General features: G+C 52.9%; 2 pseudogenes; both read left to right on the forward strand.

Moving 5' to 3' along the window:
• Positions 1 to 3,111: 3,111 nt before the first annotated feature.
• On the forward strand, positions 3,112 to 3,570 carry LOC132207381 (uncharacterized; annotated as a pseudogene).
• A 723-nt stretch (positions 3,571 to 4,293) lies between these two features.
• Positions 4,294 to 18,516, forward strand: part of LOC132207380 (basic proline-rich protein-like) — a 63,469-nt pseudogene continuing 49,246 nt past the window's right edge.

The following is an 18,516-nucleotide window of genomic DNA, read 5'->3' on the forward strand; positions in this document are numbered from 1 at the left end:
AAACCCCCTCTCCCTTTCCCCTAAACCCCATCCCCCTCCTCCTAAACCCCCTCTCCCCTTCCCCTAAACACCATCCCCCTCCCCCTAAACCCCCTCTCCCTTTCCCCTAAACCCATTCCCCCGTCCCCTTCCCCTAAACCCCCATCCCCTCCCCTAAACCCGCTCTCCCTTCCCCTAAACCCCATCCCCCTCCCCCAAACCCCCCACCCTGCCCCTAACCCACCCCATCCCCCCCCTCCCCAAACAACCCCCTCTCCCTTTCCCCTAAACCCCATCCCCCTCCCCCTAAACCCCCATCCCCCCTCACCCCTAAACCCCCCTCACCCCTTCCCCCCAAACCCCATCCCCCTCCCCCTAAACCCCTCTCCCCTTCCCCTAAACCCCCATCCCCCACCCTCCCCCCCCTACAACCCCATCCCCCCCCCCTAAACCCCCACTCCCTTTCCCCTAAACCCCATCCCCCCTCCCCCTAAACCCCCCCCCCTCCCCCTAAACCCCCTCTCCCTTTCCCCTAAACCCCATCCCCCTCCCCCTAAACCCCCTCCTCCCTTTCCCCTAACCCCCTCTCCCTTCCCCAAAACCCCTCTCCCTCCCCCTCAACCCCATCCCCCTCCCCCCTAAACCCCCTCTCCCTTTCCCCTAAACCCCATCCCCCTCCCCCCTAAACCCCATCCCCCTCCCCCTAACCCCCCTCTCCCTTCCCCCTAAACCCATCCTCCCCCTCCCCCTAACCCCCCTCCTCCCTGCCCCCTAAACCCCCTCTCCCTCCCCTTCCCCCCCAAAACTCCCTCTCCCTTTCCCCCTAAACCCCGTCCTCCCCCCTTCCCCTAAACCCCATCCCCCCTTCCCCCTAAACCCCATCCCCCTTAACCCCATCCCCCTCCCCCTAAACCCCCTCTCCCTTTCCCCTAAACCCCCTCCACCCCCCTCACCCCATCCCCCTCCCCCTAAACCCCCTCTCCTTTTCCCCCTAAACCCCCTCTCCCTTTCCCCTAAACCCCCTCCTCCCCCCCCCTTCCCCCTACTCGCCCCCTTCCCCCAAACCCCCTCCCCTCCCCCCTTCCCCTACAACCCCTCTCACCTTTCCCCTAAACCCCCTCTCACTTTCCCCTAAACCCCCTCCCTCCCTTCCCCTAAACCCCTCTCCCTTTCCCCAAACACCCTCTCCCTCCCCTAAACCCCATCCCCCTCCCCTCAACCCCCTCTCCCCTTCCCCTAACCCCATCCCCCCTTCCCCCTAAACCCCATCCCCCTCCCCCTAAACCCCCATCCACCTCCCCCACCCCTAAATCACATCCTCCTCCCCGAAACCCCATCCCCCTCAACCCCCTCTCCCTTTCCCCCTAAACCCCCTCCCCCTCAACCCCCTCTCCCTTTCCCCTAAACCCCATCCCCCTCCCCCTAAACCCCCTCCCCCTAAACCACCATCCCCCTCCCCCTAAACCCCCTCTCCCTTTCCCCTAAACCCCCTCCCCCTTTCCCCTAAACCCCATCCCCCTCCCCCTAAACCCCCTCCCCCTAAACCCCATTCCCCCTAAACCCCATCCCCCTCCCCCACCCCTAAACCACATCCCCCTCCCCCTAAACCCCCATCCCCCTCCCCCTAAACCCCCTCTCCCTTTCCCCTAAACCCCATCCCCCGAAACCCCATTCCCCCTCCCCCTAAACCCCATCCCCCTCCCCCTAAACCCCATCCCCCTCCCCCTAAACCCCTCTCCCTTTCCCCTAAACCCCATCCCCCTCCCCCTAAACCCCCTCTCCCTTTCCCCTAAACCCCATCCCCCTCCCCTAACCCCCATCCCCCTCCCCTAAACCCCATCCCCCCTCCCCCTAAACACCATCCCCCTCCCCCTAAACACCATTCCCCCTCCCCCTAAACCCCCTCTCCCTTTCCCCTAAACCCCCTCCACCCCCCCTCCCCCTTACCCCATCCCCTCCCCCTAAACCCCCTCTCCTTTTCCCCTAAACCCCCCTCTCCCTTTCCCCTAAACCCCCCTCCCTCCCCCCTTCCCCCTAAACCCCCCTCCTCCCCCCTTCCCCCTCCTCCCCCCTTCCCCCTAAACCCTCTCTCACTTTCCCCTAAACCCCCTCTCACTTTCCCCTAAACCCCCTCCTCCATTTCCCCTAAACCCCTCTCCCTTTCCCCAAAACTCCCTCTCCCTCCCCTAAACCCCATCCCCCTCCCCTCAACCCCCTCTCCCCTTCCCCTAAACCCCATCCCCCCTTCCCCCTAAACCCCATCCCCCTCCCCCTAAACCCCATCCCCCTCCCCCACCCCTAAACCACATCCCCCTCCCCCTAAACCCCATCCCCCTCAACCCCCTCTCCCTTTCCCCTAAACCCCATCCCCCCTCCCCCTAAACCCCCTCTCCCTTTCCCCTAAACCCCATCCCCCTCCCCCTAAACCCCATTCCCCCCTAAACCCCATCCCCCTCCCCCACCCCTAAACCACATCCCCCTCCCCCTAAACCCCATCCCCCTCACCCTAAACCCCACCCCCCTCCCCCTAAACCCCCTCTCCCTTTCCCCTAAACCCCCATCCCCCGAAACCCCATTCCCCCTCCCCCTAAACCCCATCCCCCCTCCCCCTAAACCCCCTCTCCCTTTCCCCTAAACCCCCTCCCCCTCCCCCTAACCCCATTCCCCCTCCCCCTAAACCCCATCCCCCTCCCCCACCCCTAAACCCCATCCCCCCTCCCCCACCCCTAAACCCCATCCCTCTCCCCCTAAACACCATCCCCCTCCCCCTAAACCCCATTCCCCCTCCCCCTAAACCCCATCCCCCTCCCCCTAAACCCCATTCCCCCTCCCCCTAAACCCCCTCTCCCTTTCCCCTAAACCCCCTCCCCCTAAACCCCATTCCCCCTCCCCCTAAACCCCTTCCCCCTACCCCTAAACCCCATCCCCCTCCCCCACCCCTAAACCCCATCCCCCTCCCCCTAAACCCCATCCCCCTCCCCCTAAACCCCATTCCCCCTCCCCCTAAACCCCATCCCCCTCCCCCTAAACCCCCATTCCCCCTCCCCCTAAACCCCATCCCCCTCCCCCTAAACCCCCTCTCCCTTTCCCCCTAAACCCCATCCCCCACCCCCTAAACCCCATTCCCCCTCCCCTAAACCCCATTCCCCCTCCCCTAAACCCCATCCCCCTCCCCCTCAACCCCATCCCCCCTCCCCCTAAACCCCATCCCCCTCCCCCTAAACCCCACCCCCCTCCCCCTCCCCTAAACCCAATCCCCCTCAACCCCATCCCCCTCCCCCTAAACCCCACCCCCCTCCCCCTCCCCTAACCCAATCCCCCTCCCCCTCAACCCCATCCCCCTCCCCTAAACCCAATCCCCTCCCCCTCAACCCCATCCCCCTCCCCCTCAACCCCATCCCCCTCCCCCAAACCCCTCTCCCTTTCCCCTAAACCCCATCCCCTCCCCCTAACCCCCTCTCCCTTTCCCCTAAACCCCATCCCCCTCCCCCAAACCCCATTCCCCCTCCCCCTAAACCCCATCCCCCTCAACCCCATCCCCCTAAACCCCATCCCCAATCCCCCTCCCCCTAAACCCCATCCCCCTCCCCCTCCCCCCTACACTCCCTCCTCCCCCCTAAACCCCCTCCTCCCCCCTCCCCCCTTAACCCCCCTCCTCCCCCCTAACCCCTCCTCCCCCCTTAACCCCCCTCCTCCCCCCTCCCCCCTTAACCCCCTCCTCCCCCCTAAACCCCCTCCTCCCCCTTCCCCCCAAACCCCCTCCTCCCCCCAAATCTCCTCCTCCCCTCTTCCCCCCAAACCCCCTCCTCCCCCCTTCCCCCCAAACCCCCTCCTCCCCCCAAACCCCCTCCTCCCCTCAAATCTCCTCCTCCCCTCTTCCCCCCAAATCTCCTCCCCCCTTCCCCCCAAATCTCCTCCCCCCTTCCCCCTAAACCCTCTCCTCCCCCCCTAAACCCCCTCCTCCCCCCCTTCCCCCCAAATCTCCTCCCCCCTTCCCCCTAAACCCTCTCCTCCCCCCTAAACCCCCTCCTCCCCCCTTCCCCCCAAAACTCCTCCCCCCCTTCCCCCCCAAACCCCCCCTTCCCCCCTCCTCCCCCTTCCCCCCAAACCTCCTCCCCCCTTCCCCCCAAACCCCCCAAACCCCCTCCTCCCCCCTTCCCCCCTCCTCCCCCCTTCCCCCTCCTCCCCCCTTCCCCCCAAACCCCCTCCTCCCCCCTTACCCCAAACCCCCTCCTCCCCCCAAATCTCCTCGTCCCCTCTTCCCCCCAAATCTCCTCCCCCTTCCCCCAAACCCCCTCCTCCCCCCAAATCTCCTCCCCCCTTCCCCCCAAACCCCCTCCTCCCCCCTTCCCCCCCTCCTCCCCCCCTAAACCCCCTCCTCCCCCCTTCCCCCCAAAACTCCTCCCCCCTTCCCCCCAAACCCCCCCTTCCCCCCCAAACCTCCTCCCCCCTTCCCCCCCAAACCCCCCCCTTCCCCCCAAACCCCCTCCTCCCCCTCCTCCCCCCAAACCCCCCTCCTCCCCTCCCCCCAAACCCCCTCCTCCCCCCTTCCCCCCTCCTCCCCCCCTAAACCCCCCTCCCCCCCCTTCCCCCCCAAAATCCTCCCCCCTTCCCCCCAAACCCCCCCTTCCCCCCAAACCTCCTCCCCCCTTCCCCCCCAAACCCCCCCCTTCCCCCCAAACCCCCTCCTCCCCCTCCTCCCCCCAAACCCCCTCCTCCCCTCCTCCCCCCTTCCCCCCAAACCCCCTCCTCCCCCTTACCCCCCAAACCCCCTCCTCCCCCCTTACCCCAAACCCCCTCCTCCCCCCAAATCTCCTCGTCCCCTCTTCCCCCCAAATCTCCTCCCCCTTCCCCCAAACCCCCTCCTCCCCTCTTCCCCCCCAAATCTCCTCCCCCCCTTCCCCCCAAACCCCCCTCCTCCCCCCTCCCCCCAAACCCCCTCCTCCCCCCTTCCCCCCCAAACCCCCTCCTCCCCTCTTCCCCCAAATCTCCTCCCCCCTTCCCCCAAACCCCCTCCTCCCCCCTTCCCCCCCTCCCCCCCCCTTCCCCCCAAACCCCCCTCCTCCCCCCTTCCCCCCTCCTCCCCCCAAACCCCCTCCTCCCCCCCTTCCCCCCAACCCCCCTCCTCCCCCCTTCCCCCCAACCCCCACCTCCCCCCTTCCCCCCAAACCCCCTCCTCCCCCCTTCCCCCCAAATCTCCTCCCCCCTTCCCCCCAAACCCCCCTCCTCCCCCCAAACCCCCAAACCCCCCTCCTCCTCCCCCCAAACCCCCAAACCCCCTCCTCCCCCCTTACCCCAAACCCCCTCCTCCCCCCAAATCTCCTCGTCCCCTCTTCCCCCCAAATCTCCTCCCCCTTCCCCCAAACCCCCTCCTCCCTCTTCCCCCCAAATCTCCTCCCCCCTTCCCCCCAAACCCCCTCCTCCCCCCTTCCCCCCAAACCCCCTCCTCCCCCCTTCCCCCCAAACCCCCTCCTCCCCTCTTCCCCAAATCTCCTCCCCCCTTCCCCCCAAACCCCCTCCTCCCCCCTTCCCCCCTCCTCCCCCCTTCCCCCAAACCCCCTCCTCCCCCCTTCCCCCCTCCTCCCCCCCAAACCCCCTCCTCCCCCCAAACCCCCTCCTCCCCCCTTCCCCCCAAACCCCCTCCTCCCCCCTTCCCCCCAAACCCCCTCCTCCCCCCTTCCCCCCCAAACCCCCTCCTCCCCCCTTCCCCCCAAATCTCCTCCCCCCTTCCCCCCAAACCCCCTCCTCCCCCCAAACCCCCAAACCCCCTCCTCCCCCCAAACCCCCAAACCCCCTCCTCCCCCCAAACCCCCTCCTCCCCCCTTCCCCCCATAACCCCCTCCTCCCCCCCTTCCCCCCATAACCCCCTCCTCCCCCCCTTCCCCCCATAACCCCCTCCTCCCCCCCCTTCCCCCCAAACTCCCCCCCTCCCCCCAAACTCCCCCCCTCCCCCAAATCCCCTCCCCCCCCCCAAATCCCCTCCTCCCCCCTCCCCCCCCCAAATCCCCTCCTCCCCCCTCCCCCCCCCAAATCCCCTCCTCCCCCCCTCCCCCCCCCCAAATCCCCTCCTCCCCCCTCCCCCCCCCAAATCCCCTCCCCTCCCCTCCCCTTCCCCCTAAACCCCCTCTCCCCTCTCTCTCTCCACTATACCCCATCCCCCTCCCGTAAACCCCATCCCTTCCCCTCCTCTCCCCCTCTCCCCCTAAAACCCCTCTCCCTCTCCCCTAAACCCCATCCCTTCCCCCCCAAACCCCTCTCCCCCTAAAACCCCTCTCCCTCTCCACTAAACCCCATCACCAACCCCCGCCCCTTTTCCCCCTCCCCTCACCCTCCCCCCTGCCTCTCGGGTTTTGATTGGCTGGGGAGGAGGATGTGATGTTTTTGGGACCCGCCCTTTTTGGGCTCGTGCCTCCCCTTCTAAACTGTCATCGCAGGCACGCGGCCTCAACGTTTAATGGCATGCGCAGAGCCGTTCCCAGCCGGCGGCGTGTCGGGTATCCGCATGTGCAGAGCCGTTCCCAGCCGGCGGCGTGTCGGGTATCCGCATGCGCAGAGCCGTTCGCAGCCGGCGGTGTGTCGGGTAACCGCATGCGTATTGCCATTCCTCACCGGCCGGCGTGTCGGGCAACCGCATGCGCAGAGCGGGTTTTAGTTGGGACCGTGAAGCAGGGGACTAGGACGTTATTTGTTGGAACTTGGAGCAAGCATTTTTGAAATGTATTTGCGGAATGTGGGAAGTAGCCAGCTCTTATTGCCTGTCTCCTTTTGTTGTCTGTGCACAGTGGGTAGACCCTCAATGCCATTGGGGAGGAAATTCCAGGATTTTTGACACTGAGGCACAGTGATGTATTCCCAAGTCAGGATGGTGAGAGGCTTGGTTCCCACGTACCGTCTGCCTTTGTCCTCCATGCAAAGGCAGAGCAACACCTCCTCTTCTCAGGAACTTTGGGAAATTCAGCATGTCCATGAGGATCCTCACCAACTTCTACAAAAGCACCACAGAAAGTATACTGAGTGCCCATCAGCTTGGTACAACAACTGCTGTGCCCAAGACCGTAAGAAACTACAGGCAGTTGTGTGTACAGGCCAGACCATCACAGAATCCAACCTCCCATCCATGGTCTCCATCTGTTGCTGCAGAAAGGCTGCCAACATCTTCAAAGACATCTCCCACCCCGGTAATACTCTCTTCCAACCTCTTCCTGCAAGCAGAACACTCAGAAGTTTCACGGACCAACATGTTCAAGAACAGCTTTTTCCCTGCTGTTATTAGATTGTTGAATGGACCTCTCTAATGTTGACCTTGCTTTTGTGCACCTCCTGTGCAGTCGTAACCTTGCATGTTTCGCTCTGTCTTAGGGACTCTGGTTCTGATGAAGGTCCAAAACGTCAGCTTTCCTGCTCCTCTGATGCTGCTTGGCCTGCTGTGTTCATCCAGCTCTACACCTTGTTATCTCAGATTCTCCAGCATCTGCAGTTCTATTATCCCTGTGGCACGCTATCTTGCCAATCTGAAAAAGACCCATTTAGACCAACTGTCTGTTTTCTGTTAGCAAGTCAATCTTCTATCTACACTAATATTCTACCTCCCAGACCATGAGCTTTTAGTTTGGACAATAACCTTCGATGTGGCAACTTATCAAACAGCTTTCAGTAATCTAAGTGAAGTACATCCACTGATTTCCCTCCATCCTAAGCACACATTACCTTCTTGAAGAACTCGTTCTCACACACCACCCTACCAACCTCCGGATACAACGCATTATCCTCCGACACTTCCGCCATTTACAATCCGACCCCACCACCCAAGACATTTTTCCATCCCCTCCCCTGTCTGCTTTCCGGAGAGACCACTCTCTCCGTGACTCCCTTGTTCGCTCCACACTGCCCTCCAACCCCACCACACCCGGCACCTTCCCCTGCAACCGCAGGAAATGCTACACTTGTCCCCACACCTCCTCCCTCACCCCCATCCCAGGCCCCAAGATGACATTCCACATTAAGCAGAGGTTCACCTGCACATCTGCCAATGTGGTATACTGCATCCACTGTACCCGGTGCGGCTTCCTCTACATTGGGGAAACCAAGCGGAGGCTTGGGGACCGCTTTGCAGAACACCTCCGCTCGGTTCGCAACAAACAACTGCACCTCCCAGTCGCAAACCATTTCCACTCCCCCTCCCATTCTCTTGATGACATGTCCATCATGGGCCTCCTGCACTGCCACAATGACGCCACCCGAAGGTTGCAGGAACAGCAACTCATATTCCGCCTGGGAACCCTGCAGCCATATGGTATCAATGTGGACTTCACCAGTTTCAAAATCTCCCCTTCCCCCACCGCATCCCTAAACCAGCCCAGTTCATCCCCTCCCCGCACTGCACCACACAACCAGCCCAGCTCTTCCCCCCCACCCACTTCATCCCAAAACCAGTCCAACCTGTCTCTGCCTCCCTAACCTGTTCTTCCTCTCACCCATCCCTTCCTCCCACCCCAAGCCGCACCCCCAGCTACCTACTAACCTCATCCCACCTCCTTGACCTGTCCGTCTTCCCTGGACTGACCTATCCCCTCCCTACCTCCCCACCTACACCCTCTCCACCTATCTTCTTTACTCTCCATCTTCGGTCCGCCTCCCCCTCTCTCCCTATTTATTCCAGTTCCCTCCCCCCATCCCCCTCTCTGATGAAGGGTCTAGGCCCGAAACGTCAGCTTTTGTGCTCCTGAGATGCTGCTTGGCCTGCTGTGTTCATCCAGCCTCACATTTTTTTATCTTCTTGAAGAACTTCCAGGTTTGCTCAGTATGATTTCCTTTTCACAAATGTTGATTGTGCAGATTATCTTGAACTGTTGCAAGTTGCATGCTTAATTTCTTTACTAATAGCTTCTAACCTTTTCTCTGAGACAGATGGTGCATTAAAGACAGCCTTTTACTTTTGATTGTGGACTGAAATGAGAAAAGAACTTTTTAAAACAAGAAAGTTTGATGGATAAAGAAGTGGACATTGTTTGAAATATTCCGCACACTCTGTATTCCATGAATGTTCCAACAAAGTGATGGGATAGTGTAGGGGACGGGCTTAAATTAGTTCTCAGGTCGGCGCAACATCGAGGGCCAAAGGGTCTGTTCTGCACTGTATTGTTCTATGTTCTAAGTAACTGATCCTCATTGTAAACATTGTTTACACAGCTGCTGGCTCCAGCTGTGGTTGAAATGTGGTTTGTACTAACCAATTAGCAATGTTGTCTAGTCTCTCCTTAAAACAATTTAGTGGCCTCCAATCAGAATGTCATGAATGAATTTGTCCAGGCATCCCATAATACCGAAGCAGTCGAACATGAACCAGGACCAAGGCAAAACAGTCCCAACTTTGTTACAAACAAAGTTACAATAACCTTTAATATGAAACATACTATCTCTAATCCTATTTGGCCCCTTATGGTTAGAATACTTTCTGAGTCTCTTGTAGATTTATACAGTCACTCTCTCTCTCTCTCCCTCTCTGGCTTTGTCATTGAGTCTACAAAGTCACTTTTGTCCTCTCTCTCTGGATGGTCAGCTGGTCTCTGCTACTTGTCATGCTGCCCTCCTCAGAAGGTCCAAGAGGGAGGACTGCAGGTGAACCGAGTTTCTATACCTTTTAGATAGTTTTCTTAATCTTTCGATAGTTCTGGCCAATCAAGGAGACACACTTACTCGTTTGAAAAAATCGTCAATAGTTTCTTTGTGTAGCAGGACTGGTACCTTTCTGTTTGGGCCTTCCTTTGTTTAGAACATAGAACATAGAAAAATACAGCACAGTACAGGCCCTTCGGCCCACGATGTTGTGCCGTGGAATAATCCGAATCCAAAAATAAAAGAACCTAACCTACATTCCTCTCAATCCACTGCTGTCCATGTGTATGTCCAGCAGTCACTTAAATGTCACTAATGACTGCTTCCACGACTAGTTTACCCACGTTTAGTTGGTAAGTTGTTGGAGGTATGTTTGTCCACGATAACTATTGCCTTTCTCTTTATACTAATGTCATTAGCACCAGGCTGGTTTGCACTGTCAGGTCTGTGGGTTTGGTGAACTGAGAGTTTTACTTGGCCAATGTACCCAGCATCCCTTGCTGGTTGGTGAAGTTAACAATCTATCTATGTTTTAGCAGCCAGGAACCTGCTACATTAATGATAAAGCCAATAATTATGTAATTGATTCTTGAGAAGCTGAACAGCTTCAGACAGTGAACAAAATTCTTCCTTTAGCTTTTGCTGTAAGTTGTGACTTTTAGTAAGGTGCAGAGCTTTCTGTAAGTCTGAATTAGCCACCCTATGTCTGCTGCATACGGGTGAAGACATTTCGAGAAGGGAGTCCAAGATTTGATCTGCACAAGAACCATTTCAGCAGATCCTGTGACAGGAATCACTGACCGGCTTTCCCAGCTTTTCCTATGTGTGTAAGACCCATGCTTTTTCCCCTTTATCTGTGAGGAGTTTATAAGACGTTTAAGAGTTGTAGCTGGTACAGTTACAGCTGTTCATTCATAACTCTTTACTGGTAGCCAGAATCTATTTTTTTAAAATTTATTCATTTGTGGGGTGTGGGCATCGCTGGCTGGCCAGCATCTATTTGTCCCCTTGAGAAGGTGGGGTGAGCTGCCTTCTTAAACCACTGTAGTTCATGTGCTGTGTGTTAACCCACTACTGCATGACAGGGGGAATTCCAGGAATTTGACCCAGTGACACTGAAGGAACAGCGAGTCAGGACAGTGGGTGGCTTGGGAGAGGAACTTGCAAAGGGGTGGTGGTCCCATGCATCTGCTGCCCTCGTCCCTCTACACGGTAGAGGTTACAGATTCAAAAGCTGCTATCAAAGCAACGGCAGTGAGTTGCTGCAGTGTAGATGTTACACTCTATTACGAGGCATCGGTGAGGGAGGCAGTGAATTTGAAGCTGTTGGATGGCATGCCTGTCAAGCAGGCTGCTTTGTCGTGGATGCTTGTGAGGTGGGGAGCATTCCATCACACCCCTTGGTCAGACTTTGGGGAGTCACGAGATGAAGTAATCACTTCCAAATTCCCACCTCTGTCCTGACCTTGTAGTGACAGTATTTATTTGCTTGATCCTGCTCAGAATCTAGTGGATTGCAAGTGCCAGGATATTAATTTGCAGTATGAGTATTCTGGGCAAATTTCAGGCATCCAACCCAGGTCTCTCATAGTAGAATTAATATCAGAGACAACCACAAAGCAACCTAATGCCATCAATGGAAGATTGAGATGCCCAGGTAAGTGCCACACAGGTGAGTACTTCCTCAGGGTCTATACGTGCAGCAGCAAGTAAACATCTGAACATTTGCTGCTGTTTCCATCTGAATGTTTTAGTCTGAGTGGATGCGAAAACAGTTTAAAGCCCCAGAGATGGGGGATTTCAATCACATGGAGAGACTGAGCTGTTTAAAGTCACGGGGGAGAAAGTAGGCAAAGAGAAAACGGTCCCAGTGTCAGAACAGTTTGAGAACCAGACACTGTCTTAAGAAAAACAAAGAACTGTGCATGCTGGAGACCTGAAGCACACAAAAACAGAGATTGCTGGAGAAACATAGGAAGTCTGGCAGCATCTGACCCTTCTTCAGAACTGATGGTAGCTAGGGAGCCTTCCATGGTCTGGAGTTGAGGCTCAATACCAGTGTGGACTGGGTTGAACTTTTTAGTTCTGTACTTTTCAATTTAAGTAACACTGGACTTTCCATTTCCTCATTTCTCTAATTCTTTTCCTTAAAAACTTATATTGAAGAATCTGTACCTACGTTCAGTGTACTTAAGTGGCGACTTGTAAACTTCTCACTGTGTTCATGATTTGAGGACATGACAATAAAGCTAATTCTTAAGGTGGTATTTAAGCTGATGAGAGGGGGTAAGGGGTTAAGTAAGGAGTGAACAAATAGGTAGAGACAGAGTCGAGAGAGACAAATGTTCATTTGACACAGGAACTGTTGATAGTAATCCAGGAATGAAGCTAGATAGGTGAAAAGGGGTTATGCATGGGTGAAAATGAGTTGGCTGTGCTGAAGGAAAGCCATATCAATGACAGGACTGTGGATACAGGGATGGGTCATTGACATGGAAGGAGGTAGGCATGCTTTAAAATTATTGAGGCCTAAAGGCTTCTCATCTCCCCCTCCCCTGAGCTGTGGTGACCCTCAAATCACTACTAGTTCTCTCTCTCTCTCTCCCTCTCTCGCTCTAACACAACAGCAACCCTATGATCTGGTAGGACAATGGTGACTTTACTGTTAATGAGCGGAAGGCAAGGTATTGCTCTTCCAGCTTGCATTGAGTTTTGCTGAAGCGCTACAGCAGGCCTGAGACAGAAATTTTGGGTTACTAGTTTAAGGTGAACTGGCAGCTGAAGGAATGGCAATTTGTGGACCACTTCCTTCTGCAGTGAAGATACTAAAATGTGAGGCTGGATGAACACAGCAGGCCAAGCAGCATCTCAGGAGCACAAAAGCTGACGTTTCGGGCCTAGATCCTGAGATGCTGCTGGGCCTGCTGTGTTCATGCAGCCTCACATTTTATTATCTTGGATTCTCCAGCATCTGCAGTTCCCATTATCTCTCTTCCTCCTGCAGCAAGTGGGTAGGTTGTGAGGTGGAGGCAAATTCAATCAAAAGACAATTGGATCTTTTTCTTAAAGATTTCGGGCTTTTAGAGTACTGCATTCAGTTCTGGTTTCCCAGCTGTAGGAAAGATGATGTTAAACTTGAAAGGATCCAGAAAAGATTTATAGGAGTGTTGGCGTAATTAGAGGGTTTAAGCTAAAGGGAGAGGCTGAATAGATTGATACTGTTTTCCCTGGAGTGTTGGAGGCTAGGGGTGACTTTACAGAGGTTTATAAAATCTTGAGGGGCATGGGCAGGCTGAATAGATAGGGTCTTTTCCCCAAGGTAGGGGAGTCCAAAACTAGAGGGTATAGACTTAAGGTGAGATGAGAGACAATCCAAGGGGACCTGAGGGTCAACTTTTTCATGCAGAGGGTGGTATGTGTATGGCACGAACTTCCACAGGAAGGGTACAATTACATTTGAAAGGCATTTGGATAGGTAGATGAATGGGAAGGTTTTGCAGGGCTATGGGGAAAATGGGATTAGATCCATTTAGGATATGTGGTTGGCGTGGACGAGTGGACTGAAGGGTCTATTTCCATGCTGCATTACTCTGTGACTCATACAGCAGTGGAGATGCAGAACTCTTGTAAAGAATTGAATAACTTGCTCCTGGACTGTTACTGTTCTGTCATTCTAAGCAGAAACGTCACCTCCATCAAACTGTGTCTACCCTAACAAGACTTTTTGCACTTTTAAAGACCTCCATCAGGTCATCTTCCTTTTTCTTTCAGGAGAAAAGAGACCCAGGATGTGGAAAGTGAAGCAGCGGTAGAAGAATTCAAATTTGGAATGGCCTTGACACTTCTAAGGCATCACAGGGATGCTCATTTTTTTGGGGGAAATTCACATCTAATAAAACCCAAGCCAAGATTACAGATTTCATATTCTCCACACGTGCAACTTTAATATTTTAAATAGAGACTGACCACTATTGGCAGCTGGGGCAAACACTGAACCTGTTTCAAATTTCAGCAATAGTAAATATTTTACACGGCGATAGCTCCTGAGCTTGAACAACCGCAAAACAGTTTGCATTTGTACAATGCTAACATAGTTAAAAGATTCAACAATGGCTTCACAGGAACGTACGTGAGCATAAATATTTTAACACTAAGCTACACAAAATTCTACAATGGGTGACCAACAACAGGGTCAAAGGAGGAAGGTTTTTTTAAGACAGAAAGAGAGTGCAAGAGATGGAGAGGTTTCGGGAGGGAGTGCCAGACCTTAACAGGCCCACGCAGCTGAAGGCATCGCTACCAATGCAGGAGTGATTAAAATCAGGTAAGGATCAAGGAATTGGAGGAATGTATAACTCTTGGAGTTACAGGAGGTTACAGAAATATGAAATGTTATGGAGGTGTGGCTGAGGTTACAGAGATGGTAGTAGGGTCCAGGGGAGGTTACAGAAATAGGGGAGATTGTAGGGGAGGGAAGAGGTTAAGGAGAAAGGTAGGTATATTGGGATTAGGGCTAGAGGAGGCTACAGAGATAGGGAGGGTTGTAGGAGCTGGAGAAGGTTACAGAGATAGGGAGGATTACAGGAACTAGAGGAGGTTACAAAGATGGGGAGGGGTGTAAGTGCTGGCAGAAGATACAGAGATAGAACGGGTCGAGGGGCTAGAGGAGGTCACAGAGATGGGGGGGGTGTAGGGGCTGGAGGAGATCACAGAGATAGGGAGGGGTGAGGGCGCTGGCGAAAGGTATGGAGATAGGAGGTGTCTAGGGGCTGGAAGAGGTTACAGAGATAGGGAGGAGTGTCGGGCCTGGAGGCGGAGGTTAGAGAGATAGGGCAGGTTGAAGGGGAGGAAGTAGGTTACAGAAAGGGAGGCAGCAGCGACAAGACTCATGGAGTAATCTGAAAGGATGAGAATTTTAAAGTTTCACCATCTCATAACATCTCTCTGAACCACTGGAACAAGCTTCTATATTTGAATGGATTGATGTGAAAATTGTCTGTCACCTGAAAATTAATTTGCAGAGAAAAAAGGATTTGTTATGTTAGTAACAATAATGAAGCAGATCCAAAGTATATTAGAAAAAACTGACAGTATATTAGTCCACATAAGTTCTGGATCATAAAGTAGATGATATTGGGGCAATACAAAACACTGAATGGATGACATCAGGAGGAATGAAGTCTGGAACTGAGAAATGGAGAGGGCTGGATATCTTTTGTCTGAATTTTACCAGGACTGCATTCTGAGCAAGGCTTATTTAGACTGGATGGGTTTCTCATTGCTATTTCCACCGACTAGTTTGATGCTGGATATTCCATCTTGTTTCATTCCTTTTCTGTCACCATTTGATAGAATTGAGCTGGCTTGCTGGGCCATTTCTGAGGGGAGTTCAGAGTCAACCAAACTACTGTGGGTCTGAATCCATACGCAGGCCACACCAGGTAAGGATTCCTTCTCTACAGGGCATTCGTGAACTCGATAAGCTTTTAAATAACAATCGATGACAGTTTCACAATCACAATTACAGCACCACCTTTTAATCCCAGATAGTGTGTTTGTCTGAATGTGAGTGTATGTGTGCTTGTGAGTGTGAGTTCATGAGAGTGCACGCATGCGTGTATGTAAATGTGACCTGATCGCTACCACACGAATTCCCCAGGTTTGTATGTGTGTGAAACCGTGTACAGACTTTGATTATAGTGTCTGTGTAAGTGTGCATGTTTGAGTGTGAGAATGGATGTCTCTATTGTTGTGTGAGTTCCAGTGACTGAATGATCAGCGACTGTTCTTACCAGATGACTGTGAGCTACTCAGGATCGGAGGACTTGCTTACAATGGAGAACAAAAATGGCAAAAGATATGCTCATTGAAGCCAGTGCAAAAATCGTCAGCATTGATGTTATTGCCATTGCTGCATTCTACAAAATAAACGTATAGAATTACATCAAACGTCTCAGTAAATCATGCCTTAGGCCTCAGTTTGAGTATTGTGTACTATTGTGAGTGCAAGACTAGATAACTGGGTAGTTACAACACAGAAAGAGGCCATTCAGCCCATTGCATGTGTCAGATCTCTGAAACTGCAATCCAGCTCTTCCCACTCTCTGACCTACCCCCTTGCAAATGGTGAGAGAATGCAAGTCATCCAACTGTGTGAACACAGAAACTTAGTATGCAGGTACAGCAAGTAATCAGGGAAAAGTCACAGGGTCATACACATGGAAACAGTCCCTTAGGCCCAACTTGTCCGTGCTGACCAGGTTTCCCAAAACTACACTTCCCTACACTTGCCTGCATTTGGTCCATGTCCCTCTTAACCTTTCCTATTCATGTACCTATCCAAATGTCTTCTAAATATTGCAACTGCACCTGTCCCTGCCACCTCCTCTGGCAGTTCATTCCACATACGAACCACCCTCTGTGTGAAAGCTGACCCTCAGGTTCCTTGTATATCTTTCTTCTCTCCCCTTAAAAATATGGCCCCTCATTTTGAACTCCCCTACCCTAGGAAAAAGACCTTTGCTATTCACCTCATCTATGCCCCTCATGATTTTATAAACCTCTATAAGATCACCCCCCAACCTCCCATGCTCCAGTGAAAGTGCCAGACTCTCTTTATAACTCAAATCCTCCAGTCCTGTCAACATCCTGGGAACCCTCTCCAATTTAATAATATTCTTTCTATAGCAGGGTAGCCAAAACTGTATGCAGTACTCCAAAACTAGCCTCACCAACGTTATGCACAACATCAACATGACGTCCCAACTCCTATACTCAAAAGGTCTGTGCAATGAAGGTAAGCATGCTAAACACCTTTTTATTGTGAAGGGAATTGAATGCAAGAGTAGGAAAGTTATGTTTCAGTTATACCGGATATTGGAGATTGCATCTGGAGTCCTGTCTGCAGTACTGATCACCATTGATACATAAGGCCATAAGAAAGACAAACAGGAGTAGGCCATTTGAACCCTCAAGCTTGTTCTGCCATTCGATACGATCATGGTTGATATGATATTCCTCTTGTCTATTTTCCTGCCCTATCCCCATAGCTCTTGATTCCCCCTCTGATCGATCCGATATGTTTCAATGAGATCACCTCTCATTTCTCTAAATCCCAGTGAATCCCAACCTGTTTAGTCTTTGTTCGTAAGACAATCATTCCAGACTGGGGATGATCCTGGTGAACCTTCTCTGAACTGCCTCCAATTAAATAACATCTTTCTGCAAAGAATAACCAAAACTGTTCACAGTACTAGAGATGTGGTCTTACCAACACCTTGCACAGTTGCAGTAAGACTTCCCTGCCCTTATAACTCCAACCCCTTTAAATGATGACCAACATTCCATTAGCTTTCCTGATGCCTTTGTGTGCGAGCTTTCTGTGTTTTACAACGCTACAGTGCAGCAAATGCTGTTAAACTTGGCGAGTCTAAGTACCGCAAGCCCCTTTGTGTTGTCAGCTTTGTGCGGTTTCTCTCTATTCAGATAATACTGGTTTTCATTCTCCTTTCCAAAATGAACAGCATCAATTCTTCCCACGTTATACTCCATTTGTTGACTTTTTGCCTACTTATCTGGCCTTTCAATCTCTGTCTGAAAACTATTTGTATCGTCTTCACAAATAGCCTCGCCACTGATTTTTGTGCCACCTGCGAACTAGGTGACAGTATATTCGATTCCTTCCACGGGGTGGCTAATGCATACCATAAACAGCTGCGGTCTCAGCACTGATTCCTGTTGGATCCCACTGGTTAGAGGTTGCAAACCTGAAAAACAACCCATTATCCCCGCTCACTGTTTCCTGCCTGTGAACTGAGTCACTATCCACACCAATATACTACCTCCAACAGCATGGGGTCTTATGACTTAACCCTTTGTGAAGAACATAGAACAGAGAACAATACAATGCAGAACAGGCCCTTCGGCCCTCGATGTTGCACCAACCTGTGAACTAATCTAAGCCCATCCCCCTACACTATCCCCATCATCATCCATATGCTTATCCAAGGACTGTTTAAATGCCCCTAATGCGGCTGAGTTAACTACATTGGCAGACAGGGCGTTCCACGCCCTTACCACTCTCTGAGTAAAGAACCTGCATCTGACATCTGTCTTAAATCTATCACCCCTCAATTTGCAGCTATGCCCCTCAAACAAGCTGACATCATCCTCGGAAAAAGACTGACTGTCCACCCTATCTAATTCTCTGATCATCTTATATGTCTCTATTAAATACCCTCTTAGCTCTCTGCTCTCCAATGAGAACAGACCTAAGTCACTTAGCCTTTCATCATAAGACCTTCGCTCCAGACCAGGCAACATCCTGGTAAATCTCTGCACCTTTTCCAGTGCTTCCACATCCTTCCTGAAATGGGACAGCCAGAACTGTAGGCAATATTCCAAGTGAGGCTGCACCAGCGTTTTGTACGGTTGCAGCATGACATCACGGCTCTGGAACTCAATCCCTCTACCAATAAAACCTAACACACCGTAAGCCTTTTTAACAGCACTATCAACCTGGATGGCAAGTTTCAGGGATCTATGTACTTGGACACCAAGATCCCTCTGCACATCCACACTACCAAGAATCTTTCCACTGACCCAGTATTCTGCCTTCCTATTATTCCTCCCAAAGTGAATCACCTCCTATTTTTCTGCATTGAATTTGATTTGCCACCTTTCAGCCCAATTCAGCATATTGCGCCCATAAGTGCTAGCACGTTTTGAGAAGATTTGTAGTTCAGGTTGAGGTTCTGGACGTAAGTTTGCTCACTGAGCTGGAAGGTTCATTTTTCAGACGTTTCATCACCATTCTCGGTAACATCATCAATGAGGATCTGGTGAAGCGCTAGTGTTATGTTCCCCTTTCTATTTATGTGTTTAGGTTTCCTTGGGTTGGTTATGTCATGTCCTGTGTTGATG

The sequence above is a fragment of the Stegostoma tigrinum genome, chromosome 46 (genome assembly GCF_030684315.1).
Source record: "Stegostoma tigrinum isolate sSteTig4 chromosome 46, sSteTig4.hap1, whole genome shotgun sequence".
Lineage (NCBI taxonomy): Eukaryota > Metazoa > Chordata > Chondrichthyes > Orectolobiformes > Stegostomatidae > Stegostoma > Stegostoma tigrinum.